Source organism: Electrona antarctica, assembly GCF_951216825.1.
Source record: "Electrona antarctica genome assembly, chromosome: 11".
Lineage (NCBI taxonomy): Eukaryota > Metazoa > Chordata > Actinopteri > Myctophiformes > Myctophidae > Electrona > Electrona antarctica.
In genome coordinates this window covers 431,184-450,236 of record NC_136792.1, presented here as the reverse complement: position 1 = coordinate 450,236, position 19,053 = coordinate 431,184, and positions in this window count along the sequence as shown.

The window sequence follows — 19,053 nt, the reverse complement described above, 5'->3', positions numbered from 1 at the left end:
GCCTCGTTGGAAGAGGAGGACGGATGCGGTCTTTATTAATTGTTTATTTCCAAGCGCAGTTGCGTTCCGCTGACTTTGGGACTGGTTTGGGGTGGGAGGGGGGTTTGAATGTAATTATTGACTGTTGGTTTAAGTTTGTTTTCTTGTTTGTTTATTATTTAGTAGGGACAGAGGCAGGGAAAGACGTCATGGTGATGTGCACTGTACCTGTGATATACAACTTTTGAGTATCCCTTTAAAGTGTTAAGAGTTAACCCTACGGTCCTGCTTATTTATTCCTTAGTTAATATTTTGCCTTGCTGTGAAGAGGGCGATTGTTACAATGTCATCATACTGGTTGCATGGTGATGATGTCATCATAATGGTTGCATGGTGATGATGTCATCATAATGGTTGCATGGTGATGATGTCATCATAATGGTTGCATGGTGATGATGTCATCATAATGGTTGCATGGTGATGATGTCATCATAATGGTTGCATGGTGATGATGTCATCATAATGGTTGCATGGTGATGATGTCATCATAATGGTTGCATGGTGATGATGTCATCATAATGGTTGCATGGTGATGATGTCATCATAATGGTTGCATGGTGATGATGTCATCATAATGGTTGCATGGTGATGATGTCATCATAATGCTACGTTGCATTCTTTATGCTTCCATCGGTAAGAGCAAAGATTCAGATGTACTTTTCCTTCGTCGTTTTAACCCATTCTGGGCGGGAACCCCTTTTGGTGTTTTAACCCATTCTGGGCGGGAACCCCTTTTGGTGTTAGCATTATGTTATGCTTTAGCTATTGAAAAATAGCAGACCTACAAGCTCGTAGCACGCCACCGAGTGGCGTGCTACGAGCTTGTAGGTCTGCTATTTTTTTAAAATCGAAGAACGACTGACACAGAAACATAGCTTTTTCAGAAAACTGTCAGGATGTAGAAGACATTTTTTGAATCTGATCTCGGGTCAAAATGCCTTTCCACTTTGACTCGTACCCTCCAGACGATGACAGTGACAAGCTGCAGTGCCTGGACCGTTCCATCCTGTCTGACTCCTACCCTGGCCAGATCACTGATGCCATGTTCTGTGCTGGATACCTGGAGGGAGGCAAGGACTCCTGCCAGGTACCGTACTGTACTGTACTGTATATAGTGTAGTGTAGTGTAGTGTAGTGTAGTGTAGTGTAGTGTAGTGTAGTGTAGTGTAGTGTAGTGTAGTGTAGTATACGTTCTTAGTTTACGCTTGAGTCATGATAACTACTTTTTATATATGTGATGTTGTATGTCATGCTTTTGTTATTTGTTTTTGTTATTGCTTAATGTAAATCGCTCTGGATTAAGAGCGTCTGCTAAATTCCTAAATTGTAAATGGTACTGTAGTCACCAAGGTTCACCAGCAGAGGTCCTCCTTCTCCACCAATGTATCTGAATAGTAAGAGCAGTGTGTCTTAACAGCCTGTACTGCTCATTCCTTTTACAATATTATATGGACATTTTGTTGGTGTTCATAGGCTCATAATTATGTACAGTTTTCATTATGATCTTAATGTTGAATTGTATTAATGAGAGACAAATTAATGTCTTGTTCCACTTTTACCTGTCGTTCTTTATTCAGAGGTCTCTGAATAAAAGCAGCTTATTGGTCATTCCTTTAATACTATTGATGGTTTTGATGTTGAATTGTATATTGAGAAATGTCTTGTTCCATTCTCTCTCTCTCTCTCTCTCTCTCTCTCTCTCTCTCTCTCTCTCTCTCTCTCTCTCTCTCTCTCTCTCTCCCCAGTCCAGTGTCAGGGCGTGCAACATTGACGCAGCTCTAAACACAAGGTGCTAAACTGACATATGGGAGCCATTAAAGGACCAATCCATATACAACCATTATCTCTGGCAGACTGAAAGGCCGGGGGCGGGGCTGACTGCATCCTGGGACTGTTGGTCTGTCTAACTAAACACATGATGTGATCTTGTTAGCTGACATTCTGTGTGGGTTCTATCTTCTACGGTGAGAAAAGTACTGCCGCAGCAGACAACCCGCAGCACGGCCAGGTTCAAACAAAATCCTTCTAGGTGCAAGACTCGAAGATATAAGTTGAGGTGAAGAAAATGCAGGCACTCATTGCATGTCCTTTTACATGATTGTATTCATCAGAGGTAAATAAAACCATGTAAAAGGACGAGAGGACAGTTTCTTCACCTCAACTTCTATCTTCTACGGTGCCGTATCCCTTGTGGCTAATCTTATTTGGCATTTTAAAATAATAATAATTGTAATAATAATAATAATAATAATAATAATAATACATATTATTTTTATTATTATTATTTTGTCATAATAAAATGTTGAACAATTAGGCATAAGGGATATACGGTCCTGTACAAGATAGGGCCCGTAATGTTTATACAAGTACAATACAGGCTCCATTTTCCTCACCGCTAAACCCCTTATCCCTAAACCTCTTTGCCTTTTTTTTTTTACTATTTTGATTTTTTTTTTTGAATAGTTCAACTAGCCAATCTACATTGACACGTTGTGAGCTTGTAGACTGGCCATTTTAACTATTCAAACATGTTTAGCAAAATAGTAAAAAAAAAAAGGCAAATAAGTTTAGGGATAAGGGGTTTAGTGGTGACGAAAATGGAGCCCTGTGACAGTGTGGATTCCCCCCAGTGGATCACATTCAGTAGATCCTGTGATCTTCTGTGGACAGATGTAATTTCCTGGGGTCTAGCAGTAGGCCTATTATAGTAAATAATTAAAAAATCACACCCGTGTGAACTGAGTGGTGCACTGAGTGACGTCACACACTAACCATAGCAACCATGCTCACCTGTGCGTGGCCCCACGTACAGGTACACACACGTACAGGTACACACATACATAGACACATACATAGATACAGATAAAACTGGTTATTGGAGTGGTTTGCACCACTCAAAAATAAATCGCCATAATATTTTGTAAAACAATACATATTAATATGAATATATTATATATTCTACTACATTGTAGTACATTTTTACCCCTCTATCACACGGAACTATGTTTTTTCTGTCCATATCACTACGCCCAAAAAATAGTTCCATGTGATAGAGGGGTCAGCATTGAACGAAAGTTGCGCTAATAATTTAAAAATAGGTCAACAATACAAATGACGTTAGTTTTGTGGATTAATTTACTTTTACCGCGTGGCCCCAGTGCCCCCCACAAAATGGCCGGAACTACTTAATATTGACCAAAACCAGAGCAGAACTCCCACTACGGGACTCAGGAAATCAATGAATACAGTTGCAACCACTATATTAATGGCAAGTATTTCATACAGCTTAAAAATCTGAACTATCCCTTTAATGATATCAATACGCAAAATATGTCACTGGCCATAAGGCGGTTAAGGACTTCAGTGTTTTGTACCATACAATTGTATTAAGTACAGAACAAAGAATGTTTGCTTTTCCCATCTTTGTTGAAGAAGAGTCTGAGCAATTATGTTTTATTTTATTTTATGCCAGTGTTAAAAACTAGATAGTTTAAGACAAGTAGCCTAGGCAGGCCTAAAGTTCAATGGATTGTTCAAAGACTCAGAATTTGCTACTAAAAGTATAAGACTAAGTTGCTAAAATACTTTTAGTCTTACTATAATGTCTAGGTTAGGTTTCTGGTTTAGGTTTATTCTAAGTAGGGAACAAAGAACCTTTTTTTTATTTTATTTTGTCATCCCACGATTTTGCAACCCAGTTTTTCACCCAGTGCCAATTGCCAAAGTGCGCTACACTTCCTCTGCCAACCTGGGGGGGCAGCGGACTGACCTCATGCCTCCTTCTATGCATGAGGAGTCCAAGCTGCTTCTTTTCACCTGACAGGGGGGAATTTCCCTGGCCGGACGTAGCGCGTGGAAGGAACACGTTATTCCGACCAGTTCCTTTCCCCTCCATCAGGCGCCCCGGCTGGCCAGGGGGAGGTAGTTTTAGAGACCAGGATTACTGCATGTTTTTTGTGAGGGTACCACTACCTACCCTATAGGGGACACGGGGAGAACATGCAAACTCCACACAGAAAGGCCCTTTCGCCAACCCCACCTTGGGTATGGGCACTGATGACACGGAGGAGAGAACACGCCCACAGCGTCCCCAGCGGGAATCGAACCCAGGACCTTCTAGCTGTGAGGCGACAGCACTACCGACTGTGCCACCATGCCCCTCTTACAAAGAACCTTTTTTGTGGGGCGGGGAACATAGGTAGGCTACGCTCCCACGGTATACAGTGGACAGTTCAGTAGGACTTTGAACATGAACGTCTCTTCTCTAAAGCTTAAAACAAGAGGCCAAAACACGCGTAGAATCTAAAGCTTAAGACAAGAGGCCACAACACGCTTATAATCTAAAGCTTAAGACAAGAGGCCACAACACGCTTAGAATCTAAAGCTTAAGACAAGAGGCCACAACACGCTTAGAATCTAAAGCTTAAGACAAGAGGCCACAACACGCTTATAATCTAAAGCTTAAAACAAGAGGCCAAAACACGCTTAGAATTCAGGAGGTGAGCCGACGACGCACCGATAACGCTCAAGGTGGATGTGACAAGAACACGGTTCTGGTTCAGGAACACGGTTCTGGTTCAGAACAGCAGCAGCAGCAGTGGAACACGGTTCTGGTTCAGAACAGCAGCAGCAGCACTGCATTGAAATCACTGTTGTTTTTGGCAGAACATTTCGATTTTAGTTTCAGTCGCAGTCTCTTGAATAGTTTTCATTTAGTTTTAGTCACATGGAATGTCTTGGTGTTAGTTAGTCTATAGTTTTAGTCGACTAAATGTCATAAGATGTATTTTGGCGGTGCCTTGATGCCGTCATAATGGCTGATTTTACACTTGCTGAAAATAGCCGGTCTACAAGCTGCACTGCGACGCGTTGTGAGCTTGTAGATCTGCTATTTTCAGCATGCAACCAAGTGTAAAATGACTTTTACTGGATATCTTGTCCACTAGTCCCCTTCCTAGCATTTTAGTCTAGTTTTTAGCTGTTGACGAAATTGTCAATATACATTTAGTCTTAGTTTTAGTCATCACAGCTTAGTTTTCATTTAGTTTCCATTTAGTTTTCGTCAGTGAAGAAAGGTTAGTTAGTTTTAGTCGACGGAAACAACAGTGATTGAAATGCAGCTCAGCGCTGGGTGTAAACATGCAGCTCAGCGCTGGGTGTAAACATGCAGCTCAGCGCTGGGTGTAAACATGCAGCTCAGCGCTGGGTGTAAACATGCAGCTCAGCGCTGGGTGTAAACATGCAGCTCAGCGCTGGGTGTAAACATGCAGCTCAGCGCTGGGTGTAAACATGCAGTTCAGCGCTAGGTGTAAACATGCAGCTCAGCGCTGGGTGTAAACATGCAGCTCAGCGCTGGGTGTAAACATGCAGTTCAGCGCTGGGTGTAAACATGCAGCTCAGCGCTGGGTGTAAACATGCAGCTCAGCGCTGGGTGTAAACATGCAGCTCAGCGCTGGGTGTAAACATGCAGCTCAGCGCTGGGTGTAAACATGCAGCTCAGCGCTGGGTGTAAACATTCCAGCTCCGTCCCGTCGTGTGATTGTTGCAGCTGATAAGCAGCTGTGAGGATGATGATGATGATGATGATGATGGGTAGTGATGATGACAAAGATGAAGGCTGGGTGTGTGAAATATAGGACAAGTCTATTAACCCCATGTGACAGGCTCGCTGGCCATGACGGATTGCCCCATGTCGCTATATCACCAAACCCAGGTTGCGTGCGTGCGTGCGTGCGTGCGTGCGTGCGTGCGTGCGTGGTCAATGGGTGAGTGCCGGCCCGGCATCTGCAGAGGTCAGTATAGGTCCTATACTCTAAACAGGCAGATATCTAGGCACAGAAAGTGGCGTTTTCTGAAAACCCAGAGGCCCCCCTGCAAGGATGGGGGTGCTATAGCCTATAACATCACGTTAATAAGAGTGCTTTTTGTCTTCATACAAATGAGTGAATAGCACAGGCAGACTCTTCACATACTAGAGCATGTCTGAAATAAGTGTCAGAGCTGAAATCGTAAATATGAAATAAATGCTTAAACATGTAGCTAGTTGTAATCTTAGAGTCCACAGAAGTGAACCTTTCGAGCCTGTTTTCTCAACTCACTGTTTTCATTACTGACATTACTGTACAAGCCCTCCTCCCTGGCCTGTGTGTGTCTGTGTGTTAGGAGGAGACCTGTGTTGATCCAGACCTGGAGGAGACCTGTGTTGATCCAGACCTGGAGGAGACCTGTGTTGATCCAGACCTGGAGGAGACCTGTCGTTGATCCAGATCTGGAGGAGACCTGTGTTGATCCAGACCTGGAGGAGACCTGTGTTGATCCAGACCTGGAGGAGACCTGTCGTTGATCCAGATCTGGAGGAGACCTGTCGTTGATCCAGACCTGGAGGAGACCTGTGTTGATCCAGACCTGGAGGAGACCTGTCGTTGATCCAGACCTGGAGGAGACCTGTCGTTGATCCAGACCTGGAGGAGACCTGTGTTGATCCAGACCTGGAGGAGACATGTGTTGATCCAGACCTGGAGGAGACCTGTGTTGATCCAGACCTGGAGGATACCTGTGTTGATCCAGACCTGGAGGACACCTGTGTTGATCCAGACCTGGAGGACGCCTGTGTTGATCCAGACCTGGAGGAGACCTGTCTTTGATCCAGACCTGGAGGAGACCTGTCGTTGATCCAGACCTGGAGGATACCTGTCGTTGATCCAGACCTGAAGGACACCTGTGTTGATCCAGACCTGGAGGAGACATGTGTTGATCCAGACCTGGAGGAGACCTGTCTTTGATCCAGACCTGGAGGAGACCTGTCGTTGATCCAGACCTGGAGGAGACCTGTGGTTGATCCAGACCTGGAGGAGACCTGTGTTGATCCAGACTTGGAGGAGACCTGTGTTGATCCAGACCTGGAGGAGACATGTGTTGATCCAGACCTGGAGGAGACCTGTGTTGATCCAGACCTGGAGGAGACATGTGTTGATCCAGACCTGGAGGAGACCTGTGTTGATCCAGACCTGGAGGAGACATGTGTTGATCCAGACCTGGAGGAGACCTGTCGTTGATCCAGACCTGGAGGACCTGTCGTTGATCCAGACCTGGAGGAGACCTGTGTTGATCCAGACCTGGAGGAGACCTGTGTTGATCCAGACCTGGAGGAGACCTGTCGTTGATCCAGATCTGGAGGAGACCTGTCGTTGATCCAGACCTGGAGGAGACCTGTGTTGATCCAGACCTGGAGGAGACCTGTCGTTGATCCAGACCTGGAGGAGACCTGTGGTTGATCCAGACCTGGAGGAGACCTGTGTTGATCCAGACCTGGAGGAGACATGTGTTGATCCAGACCTGGAGGAGACCTGTGTTGATCCAGACCTGGAGGATACCTGTGTTGATCCAGACCTGGAGGAGACCTGTCTTTGATCCAGACCTGGAGGAGACCTGTCGTTGATCCAGACCTGGAGGATACCTGTCGTTGATCCAGACCTGAAGGACACCTGTGTTGATCCAGACCTGGAGGAGACATGTGTTGATCCAGACCTGGAGGAGACCTGTCTTTGATCCAGACCTGGAGGAGACCTGTCGTTGATCCAGACCTGGAGGAGACCTGTCGTTGATCCAGACCTGGAGGAGACCTGTGTTGATCCAGACCTGGAGGAGACCTGTGTTGATCCAGACCTGGAGGAGACCTGTGTTGATCCAGACCTGGAGGAGACCTGTGTTGATCCAGACCTGGAGGAGACCTGTGTTGATCCAGACCTGGAGGAGACATGTGTTGATCCAGACCTGGAGGAGACCTGTGTTGATCCAGACCTGGAGGAGACATGTGTTGATCCAGACCTGGAGGAGACCTGTCGTTGATCCAGACCTGGAGGACCTGTCGTTGATCCAGACCTGGAGGAGACCTGTGGTTGATCCAGACCTGGAGGAGACCTGTCGTTGATCCAGACCTGGAGGACCTGTCGTTGATCCAGACCTGGAGGAGACATGTGTTGATCCAGACCTGGAGGAGACCTGTCGTTGATCCAGACCTGGAGGACCTGTCGTTGATCCAGACCTGGAGGAGACATGTGTTGATCCAGACCTGGAGGAGACCTGTCGTTGATCCAGACCTGGAGGAGACATGTGTTGATCCAGACCTGGAGGAGACCTGTGGTTGATCCAGACCTGGAGGAGACCTGTGTTGATCCAGAGCTGGAGGAGACCTGTGTTGATCCAGACCTGGATGAGACCTGTGTTGATCCAGACCTGGAGGAGACCTGTGTTGATCCAGACCTGGAGGAGACCTGTTGTTGATCCAGACCTGGAGGAGACCTGTGGTTGATCCAGACCTGGAGGAGACCTGTGTTGATCCAGACCTGGAGGAGACCTGTGGTTGATCCAGACCTGGAGGAGACCTGTCGTTAATCCAGACCTGGAGGAGACCTGTGTTGATCCAGACCTGGAGGAGACCTGTGGTTGATCCAGACCTGGAGGAGACCTGTGTTGATCCAGACCTGGATGAGACCTGTGTTGATCCAGACCTGGAGGAGACCTGTGTTGATCCAGACCTGGAGGAGACCTGTGGTTGATCCAGACCTGGAGGAGACCTGTCGTTGATCCAGACCTGGAGGAGACCTGTGTTGATCCAGACCTGGAGGAGACCTGTCGTTGATCCAGACCTGGAGGAGACCTGTCGTTGATCCAGACCTGGAGGACCTGTCGTTGATCCAGACCTGGAGGAGACCTGTGGTTGATCCAGACCTGGAGGAGACCTGTCGTTGATCCAGACCTGGAGGACCTGTCGTTGATCCAGACCTGGAGGAGACATGTGTTGATCCAGACCTGGAGGAGACCTGTCGTTGATCCAGACCTGGAGGACCTGTCGTTGATCCAGACCTGGAGGACCTGTCGTTGATCCAGACCTGGAGGAGACATGTGTTGATCCAGACCTGGAGGAGACCTGTCGTTGATCCAGACCTGGAGGAGACATGTGTTGATCCAGACCTGGAGGAGACCTGTGGTTGTTCCAGACCTGGAGGAGACCTGTGTTGATCCAGAGCTGGAGGAGACCTGTGTTGATCCAGACCTGGAGGAGACCTGTGTTGATCCAGACCTGGAGGAGACCTGTGTTGATCCAGACCTGGAGGAGACCTGTGTTGATCCAGACCTGGAGGAGACCTGTCGTTGATCCAGACCTGGAGGAGACCTGTCGTTGATCCAGACCTGGAGGAGACCTGTGTTGATCCAGACCTGGAGGAGACCTGTGGTTGATCCAGACCTGGAGGAGACCTGTCGTTGATCCAGACCTGGAGGAGACCTGTCGTTGATCCAGACCTGGAGGAGACCTGTCGTTGATCCAGACCTGGAGGAGACCTGTCGTTGATCCAGACCTGGAGGAGACCTGTCGTTGATCCAGACCTGGAGGAGACCTGTCGTTGATCCAGACCTGGAGGAGACCTGTCGTTGATCCAGACCTGGAGGAGACCTGTCGTTGATCCAGACCTGGAGGACCTGTCGTTGATCCAGACCTGGAGGAGACATGTGTTGATCCAGACCTGGAGGAGACCTGTCGTTGATCCAGACCTGGAGGAGACCTGTGTTGATCCAGACCTGGAGGAGACCTGTGTTGATTCAGACCTGGAGGAGACCTGTCGTTGATCCAGACCTGGAGGAGACCTGTCGTTGATCCAGACCTGGAGGAGACCTGTCGTTGATCCAGACCTGGAGGAGACCTGTGTTGATCCAGACCTGGAGGAGACCTGTCGTTGATCCAGACCTGGAGGAGACCTGTCGTTGATCCAGACCTGGAGGGACCTGTCGTTGATCCAGACCTGGAGGAGACCTGTCGTTGATCCAGACCTGGAGGAGACCTGTCGTTGATCCAGACCTGGAGGAGACCTGTCGTTGATCCAGACCTGGAGGAGACCTGTGTTGATCCAGACCTGGAGGAGACCTGTGGTTGATCCAGACCTGGAGGAGACCTGTCGTTGATCCAGACCTGGAGGAGACCTGTCGTTGATCCAGACCTGGAGGAGACCTGTCGTTGATCCAGACCTGGAGGAGACCTGTGTTGATCCAGACCTGGAGGAGACCTGTCGTTGATCCAGACCTGGAGGAGACCTGTGTTGATCCAGACCTGGAGGAGACCTGTGGTTGATCCAGACCTGGAGGAGACCTGTCGTTGATCCAGACCTGGAGGAGACCTGTCGTTGATCCAGACCTGGAGGAGACCTGTCGTTGATCCAGACCTGGAGGAGACCTGTGTTGATCCAGACCTGGAGGAGACCTGTGTTGATCCAGACCTGGAGGAGACCTGTGTTGATCCAGACCTGGAGGAGACCTGTCGTTGATCCAGACAACACCGCCTGAGTTCCTCTTTTCCCGTTTGAAAGGCCCTTAGCGCTATTTTGGTGCTCGGACAGACCCAGGGACACACATAGCTGTCTATAGGAGTGGTTTGTGCCCCCTTACCATTTCCAACTGCCCCCTCAGTTATTTCATCCTGGAGCTGAGCCTGGCATCAACCCCCCCCCCTGTGGGGTCCATTTGTACACTCTCAGAGTTATACATGAGGGCCTAGTCTCCCGGTACAAACCCACGCACGCAAGCGGCACACAGACACACACACACACACACACACACACACACACACACACACACACACACACACACACACACACACGGCTGTATGCAAGAGATACAGGGCCCAACAAAGGAAAGATGAGAAGATTTAAATGAATTGACTGAAGCTGTAATAATTAATACAACCGTTTCAACAGCAAGAGCTGGATTAACACACAGGTCAGTGAGGTCAGTGAGCACCACACACACACACACACACACACACACACACACACACACACACACACACACACACAGGTCAGTGAGGTCAGTGAGCACGATACAGTCAACGGAGAGGAAGAAAACCCAGAATCACTCATGCACATGACTTCATGAACACACACACGCACGCACGCACGCACGCACGCACGCACGCACACACGCACACACGCACACACATGACGCCATGCAGAATATATATACTAACCTAATGAAACACATTATGAACCAATTGTTCACACACACACACACACACACACACACACACACACACACACACACACACACACACACACACACACACACACACACACACACACACACACACAGGCATTATGAAGAAAAGTGACAGACAGTACAGGCAGGCAGTACAAAACTTATAGTGCCAAAAAAAACATTGTTTTTTGGTACCAGTCCTATAGATTTATGTCCAAAACTCACGCAAATCATTTTCTCTGGAGTCAAGATCAGTCCAATTGTATCAGATTCCATTCGGATCACTCCCATCTTTGCAGGAGTGCATCGGCCCTTGTTGCAAAGAAAAGCTACAGATCGTCAACACAGCATCGATCTGGCTCAGATTGAAATCACACGTCAAGGAGCCACTAAACACCGCTGATCCAAAGGTGGTGATTTTTGTAAACGTCACATTTTGTCCAAAGCACCTTCTTCCCCTCCAAATGTAGATTACATCCTCTAGCATAGGTGAGAGATAGGGTGAGAAGTTCAGTCACACGAGAGAGACTCGGAGTAGAACCGCTGCTCCTTCGCCTGGAAAGGAGCCAGCTTAGGTGGTTCGGGCATCTGGTTAGGATGCCTCTCGGGCGTCTCCCTAGGGAGGTCCTCGGCGCACGTCCCACTGGGAGGAGACCCCGGGGCAGACCAAGGATCACGTCCCACTGGGAGGAGACCCCGGGGCAGACCAAGGATCACGTCCCACTGGGAGGAGACCCCCAGGGCAGACCAAGGATCACGTCCCACTGGGAGGAGACCCCGGGGCAGACCAAGGATCACGTCCCACTGGGAGGAGACCCCGGGGCAGACCAAGGATCACGTCCCACTGGGAGGAGACCCCCGGGGCAGACCAAGGACCACGTCCCACTGGGAGGAGACCCCGGGGCAGACCAAGGATCACGTACCACTGGGAGGAGACCCCGGGGCAGACCAAGGACCACGTCCCACTGGGAGGAGACCCCCGGGGCAGACCAATGACCACGTCCCACTGGGAGGAGACCCCGGGGCAGACCAAGTATCACGTCCCACTGGGAGGAGACCCCGGGGCAGACCAAGGATCACGTCCCACTGGGAGGAGACCAAGGCGCAGTTGGAGGAAACAAATCGACTCACTGGCCTTGGAACATCTCGGGATCCCCCAGGAGGAAGTCACTAATGTTGCTCTGGAGAGGGAAGTCTGGAGCTCTCTGGTGGAGCTGTTGCCCCCGTGACCCGACTACGGATAAGCAGTTGAAGATGGATGGATGGATCCTCTAGCAGAGGGGTTCTCAACCTGTGGGTTACGACCCCCGCAGGGTCGTCATATTATTTTGGGGGGTCCCCAAAACTTTTTTCAAAAAAACAAACAAAGTTTCCTCTTTGGGCTATCTCTTGCGCCTCTCCTTAACCCTTATCCCTAAACTTATTTGCCTTTTTTATTGTTTTACTATTTAAAAAAAACTTTTAAAATAGGTTCAAATAGCTGTTCTACAAGCTCACAACGTGTCGATGTAGATCGGCTAGTTGAACTATTTTAAAATGATTTTCAAAATAGTAAAAAATTGCAAAATATGTTTAGGGATAAGGATTAAGGATAAGGGATAAGGGGTAAGGGATAAGGGGTAAGGGGTAAGATAAGGGGTAAGGGATAAGGGATAAGGGATAAGGGGTAAGGGATAAGGGATAAGGGATAAGGGGTAAGGGATAAGGGGTAAGGGATAAGGGATAAGGGGTAAGGGATAAGGGATAAGGGATAAGGGGTAAGGGGTAAGGGGTAAGGGATAAGGGATAAGGGGTAAGGGATAAGGGATAAGGGGTAAGGGATAAGGGATAAGGGATAAGGGGTAAGGGATAAGGGATAAGGGGTAAGGGATAAGGGATAAGGGGTAAGGGGTAAGGGATAAGGGATAAGGGATAAGGGATAAGGGATAAGATAAGGGGTAAGGGATAAGGGATAAGGGGTAAGGGATAAGGGATAAGGGATAAGGGGTAAGGGATAAGATAAGGGGTAAGGGATAAGGGATAAGGGATAAGGGATAAGATAAGGGGTAAGGGATAAGGGATAAGGGGTAAGGGATAAGATAAGGGGTAAGGGATAAGATAAGGGGTAAGGGATAAGGGATAAGGGATAAGGGATAAGATAAGGGATAAGGGGTAAGGGATAAGGGATAAGGGATAAGATAAGGGGTAAGGGATAAGGGATAAGGGATAAGGGATAAGATAAGGGATAAGGGGTAAGGGATAAGGGATAAGGGATAAGGGATAAGGGATAAGATAAGGGATAAGGGGTAAGGGATAAGGGATAAGGGATAAGGGATAAGGGATAAGATAAGGGGTAAGGGATAAGGGATAAGGGATAAGGGATAAGATAAGGGGTAAGGGATAAGGGATAAGGGGTAAGGGATAAGGGATAAGGGGTAAGGGATAAGGGATAAGGGATAAGGGGTAAGGGATAAGGGATAAGGGATAAGGGGTAAGGGATAAGGGATAAGGGGTAAGGGATAAGGGATAAGGGGTAAGGGATAAGGGATAAGGGATAAGATAAGGGATAAGGGGTAAGATAAGGGGTAAGGGCTAAGGGATAAGGGGTAAGATAAGGGGTAAGGGGTAAGGGATAAGGGATAAGGGATAAGGGTGGCTCCAGATGGAGCCCCATTGTGCCGGACGGCCACAGAAGCATACCCATGCATTTTACACAAGGCCAACGTGCTCCGAGGTAGGAGCAAAGAGACGCCTTACTTCCATTTTACACAAGGCCAACGTGCTCCGAGGTAGGAGCAAAGAGACGCCTTACTTCCATTTTACACAAGGCCAACGTGCTCCGAGGTAGGAGCAAAGAGACGCCTTACTTCCTAAGAGAATTGGAGTCACGTTCACGGCCACCAACACGTATAGTTATGGCAGGGAAAATGTCACGAAAAGCACAATGGATTGCACAATCCATGTCGCCGATAGGTTGGGTTGGCCAGTCAGGGAAGCCAATCCATGTCGCCGATAGGTTGGGTTGGCCAGTCAGGGAAGCCAATCCATGCCGCCGATAGGTTGGGTTGGCCAGGGGCGACTGTGACTCAGGAGGTAGAGCAGGTCGTCCAATCATCCATGGGTCGGCGTTTGGGTCTACATGTCGAAGTGTCCTTGGGCAAGACACTGAACCCCACATTGCTCCCGATGTGCTGGTTGGTGCCTTGCATGGCTTCCGCCGCACGCACGCACGCACGCACGCACGCACGCACGCACGCACGCACGCACGCACGCACGCACGCACGCACGCACGCACGCACGCACGCACGCACGCACGCACGCACGCACACATGCACGCACGAACGCAGGCACGCAGGCAGGCACGCACACCAATGACAGCCAAGTAACCACAGTGTCTTTGTTATTGGTTGAGGTCCTTGTCAAGGTTCACCAAACTTGAACTGCACGTAAAGCAGAAGATTTGCTTTGGCAACGGGTTAGGGTTAGGACGCAACATGTTTTATTCATCCACTCGCTCGCATAGAATAGAGGTGAGCAGGAGATGAATATTCAATTTGTGCAAGTATGAGACCTAATGTATGTGTCCTAATGCTATAGCGCTACACCTAATGTAAGAGCCTCGACGTAACACACACACACGCACAGAGGCACACGGATGGAGTACGTTCAACACGTGCCAAGGCAACACTTCATTTTTCATCTCATTTGGAGAAAGAAAATGGCATTAATTAATTCACAACATTGTAGTTGGCGGCGCGCGCTGGTGAATTATCAGCAGAACAAACGCATGAAACGTTGGATTAAAAGATGAATGCACGTGAATACACAAAGGAAGGAGAGGCGATGAATTGAAATGTAAACAGTGGAGCGGAACAATATGGCGGAGGAGGCAGATATAGGATGGAAGGGCTTTCGTTTCGGCGCCTCGCCCGCTTTTGGAGGAGGCTCCTTTCTAAAAGCGGCCATTTTAATTAACCTGTCACTCAATATGGCTCCCATTCTCTCCTGTGGACTTGGCTTGGATTGGCAGAGCTCATTTCTGCACAATGATTTCTAATCAATAAGTATTGAGGCCACACACAAACACTCCTGTTCTTGAAACACACACACACTGCACGCGAGCGCACGCACGCACGCACGCACGCACGCACGCACGCACGCACGCACGCACGCACACACACTGCACACACACACACACACACGTTTCCAAAGAAACGTGTGTGTGCATGGATGAGCCTTGTGTATATTCAAAGACTTGATTGTGTGCATGATCATATGAATGAACACACACCAACACGCACCACTCCTTAAGGGACCACTTCACCACTTTTCAACTTCTATTCCTATAATTGGTCCTAACTAAAATACCACAATTTTTTCCTACTCAGTCTGTGTCTCATAGGAAGGCTGTGGGCAGTTCAGAAACCCGTCCACCAGTGACATCATCGATGGTGAATCCAAGCTAATAGAAACGGCAGGCTTTCTTTTCCTGAAAAGTTGCAATGCAAAAGTTGAAGCCATCGTTCTCACGATAATACAAATCTAAATATATTTTAAAACAAATCGGCCTAATGATGATGTCACTGGTGGACGGGTGTCCGGACTGCCCAAAGCCCTCCTATGAGACACAGACTGAGTAGGAAAAAAATGGTGGTGTTTTATCATGAACATTAGTGAGGACCAATTATATGAAGAGATGTTGAAAAGTGGTGAAGTGGTCCTTTAAGGCTTAAAGGAGAATTCCATGCTAGAAGGCTTTCTTACTTTTCTTTGTAGTCGTTACATCCCCACCAAAGAGGTCCAGGTGTTTTTTTGTGCAAAAACTCCTTATTAGCTATCTCCCCTACCATAAGCCCTCAATGAATTTCATTGAATTGAATGGGGCTATGGGGTGTTGTGCTAAATAAGTAGTAAAGTGTGCCGCTTGGGATATTATTTACATTATGAAGAGAGGATATATACAAAAAAATAATCATTTTGAGCGATGGAAATAAGCGAATTAGCACAACACCCCATAGCCCCATTCAATTCCCATTCAATGCAATTCATTTAGGGCTTATGGTAGGGGAAATAGCGAATAAGGAGCTTTTGCACAAAATAACACCTGGACCTCTTTGGTAAGAAAGCCTTTTAGTGGAATTCTCCTTTAAAGTGTGGTGTGTGTTGCCAAAGCCCCACTGCAGCCATCGTCAGCGTCAACGCAGGGAATTCCAGGTTTTATCAATAAGGGTATGCGTCATTATGTAGACGAGCAAACCGGCTAACCAATCACATATACAGCGTGCACGCACACACAGTCACACCTGTGTGAACGCAACGCAACACAGTGGGCGGAGCTTGGCCGTCACACCCCATTGGTTCATTTCTGTCACCCTGTGTTTGTGACACATTGTTTTGGTGTCAGTTTGAAAAGGTCAGGCAGGTTCTGATTAATGTAGCATCTGGTTCTGATTAATGTAGCATCTGGTTCTGATTAATGTAGCATCTGATTAATGTAGCATCTGATTAATGTAGCATCTGGTTCTGATTAATGTAGCATCTGGTTCTGATTAATGTAGCATCTGGTTCTGATTAATGTAGCATCTGATTAATGTAGCATCTGATTAATGTAGCATCTGGTTCTGATTAATGTAGCATCTGATTAATGTAGCATCTGATTAATGTAGCATCTGGTTCTGATTAATGTAGCATCTGGTTCTGATTAATGTAGCATCTGGTTCTGATTAATGTAGCATCTGGTTCTGATTAATGTAGCATCTGATTATGTAGCATCTGGTTCTGATTAATGTAGCATCTGGTTCTGATTAATGTAGCATCTGGTTCTGATTAATGTAGCATCTGGTTCTGATTAATGTAGCATCTGATTAATGTAGCATCTGGTTCTGATTAATGTAGCATCTGGTTCTGATTAATGTAGCATCTGGTTCTGATTCATGTAGCATCTGGTTCTGATTAATGTAGCATCTGGTTCTGATTAATGTAGCATCTGGTTCTGATTAATGTAGCATCTGGTTCTGATTAATGTAGCATCTGATTAATGTAGCATCTGGTTCTGATTAATGTAGCATCTGATTAATGTAGCATCTGGTTCTGATTAATGTAGCATCTAATTAATGTAGCATCTGGTTCTGATTAATGTAGCATCTGGTTCTGATTAATGTAGCATCTGATTAATGTAGCATCTGATTAATGTAGCATCTGGTTCTGATTAATGTAGCATCTGGTTCTGATTAATGTAGCATCTGGTTCTGATTCATGTAGCATCTGATTAATGTAGCATCTGGTTCTGATTAATGTAGCATCTGATTAATGTAGCATCTGGTTCTGATTAATGTAGCGTCTGGTTCTGATTAATGTAGCATCTGGTTCTGATTAATGTAGAATCTGGTTCTGATTAATGTAGCATCTGGTTCTGATTAATGTAGCATCTGGTTCTGATTAATGTAGCATCTGATTAATGTAGCATCTGGTTCTGATTAATGTAGCATCTGATTAATGTAGCATCTGGTTCTGATTAATGTAGCATCTGATTAATGTAGCATCTGGTTCTGATTAATGTAGCATCTGGTTCTGATTAATGTAGCATCTGGTTCTGATTAATGTAGCATCTGATTAATGTAGCATCTGATTAATGTAGCATCTGGTTCTGATTAATGTAGCATCTAGTTCTGATGAATGTAGCATCTGGTTCTGATTAATGTAGCATCTGATTAATGTAGCATCTGGTTCTGATTAATGTATTATCTGATTAATGTAGCATCTGGTTCTGATTAATGTAGCATCTGGTTCTGATTAATGTAGCATCTGGTTCTGATTAATGTAGCATCTGATTAATGTAGCATCTGGTTCTGATTAATGTAGCATCTGATTAATGTAGCATCTGGTTCTGATTAATGTAGCATCTGGTTCTGATTAATGTAGCATCTGGTTCTGATTAATGTAGCATCTGATTAATGTAGCATCTGATTAATGTAGCATCTGGTTTTGATTAATGTAGCATCTGGTTCTGATTAATGTAGCATCTGATTAATGTAGCATCTGATTAATGTAGCATCTGGTTCTGATTAATGTAGCATCTGATTAATGTAGCATCTGGTTCTGATTAATGTAGCATCTGATTAATGTAGCATCTGGTTCTGATTAATGTAGCATCTGGTTCTGATTAATGTAGCATCTGATTAATGTAGCATCTGATTAATGTAGCATCTGGTTCTGATTAATGTAGCATCTGATTAATGTAGCATCTGATTAATGTAGCATCTGGTTCTGATTAATGTAGCATCTGATTAATGTAGCATCTGGTTCTGATTAATGTAGCATCTGATTAATGTAGCATCTGATTAATGTAGGTTCTGATTAATGTAGCATCTGATTAATGTAGCATCTGGTTCTGATTAATGTAGCGTCTGGTTCTGATTAATGTAGCATCTGGTTCTGATTAATGTAGAATCTGGTTCTGATTATGTAGCATCTGGTTCTGATTAATGTAGCATCTGGTTCTGATTAATGTAGCATCTGGTTCTGATTAATGTAGCATCTGATTAATGTAGCATCTGATTAATGTAGCATCTGGTTCTGATTAATGTAGCATCTAGTTCTGATGAATGTAGCATCTGGTTCTGATTAATGTAGCATCTGATTAATGTAGCATCTGGTTCTGATTAATGTAGCATCTGTTCTGATTAATGTAGCATCTAGTTCTGATGAATGTAGCATCTGGTTCTGATTAATGTAGCATCTGATTAATGTAGCATCTGAGTAATGTAGCATCTGGTTCTGATTAATGTAGCATCTGGTTCTGATTAATGTAGCATCTGATTAATGTAGCATCTGGTTCTGATTAATGTAGCATCTGATTAATGTAGCATCTGGTTCTGATTAATGTAGCATCTGATTAATGTAGCATCTGGTTCTGATTAATGTAGCATCTGGTTCTGATTAATGTAGCATCTGGTTCTGATTAATGTAGCATCTGCCACAATTAATATGTACGTGTCATAAGTCTGACCC